The sequence below is a fragment of the Diachasma alloeum genome, unplaced genomic scaffold, assembly GCF_001412515.2.
Source record: "Diachasma alloeum isolate Michigan unplaced genomic scaffold, Dall2.0 Dall_scaffold_00217, whole genome shotgun sequence".
Taxonomy (NCBI): domain Eukaryota; kingdom Metazoa; phylum Arthropoda; class Insecta; order Hymenoptera; family Braconidae; genus Diachasma; species Diachasma alloeum.
This window is the reverse complement of record NW_021680382.1, coordinates 845,469-845,835: the sequence shown is the minus strand read 5'-3', so window position 1 is coordinate 845,835 and position 367 is coordinate 845,469. Positions and strand designations below refer to the sequence as shown.

The following is a 367-nucleotide window of genomic DNA, read 5'->3' as shown; positions in this document are numbered from 1 at the left end:
GGGGGAGCGCTTGCAAAAGCTCTGGCACAGTGAAATGCGTCCCGGGTTCTCGTGTTTTTGCGGGGAAAATGTCGGAGAGCTGCCGTTGGCATTCGATGATTGATGACGACGGGAAAGCTCCCGGCCTATACCACCCACCCACACCCACCCCCTTCCCCTTCGCCAGTCCCGTTTTGCTGTGCGTGAGGTAAAATTGCGTGTGTGGAATTCAAAACCCAGCCCTCAAACCTTTTTTCATCCCTCCCGCCGTCGATTTGGAATGATTTTTTTTACGGTGGTATGCGTGGAGTGATGGTGATGGCCAATGATTTTTGGTGAGTGGAGCGTGGGAGATGGAGAAAATGGGTGGGGGAGGTTGAGTGGGGGG

General features: G+C 54.5%; 1 protein-coding gene across 2 annotated transcripts in view; it reads left to right on the top strand.

Annotated features, from left to right (window-relative positions):
- LOC107037344 overlaps positions 1-367 on the top strand; it is a 78,716-nt gene that overhangs the window by 77,458 nt on the left and 891 nt on the right. The gene's annotated exons all lie outside the window — the stretch shown is intronic.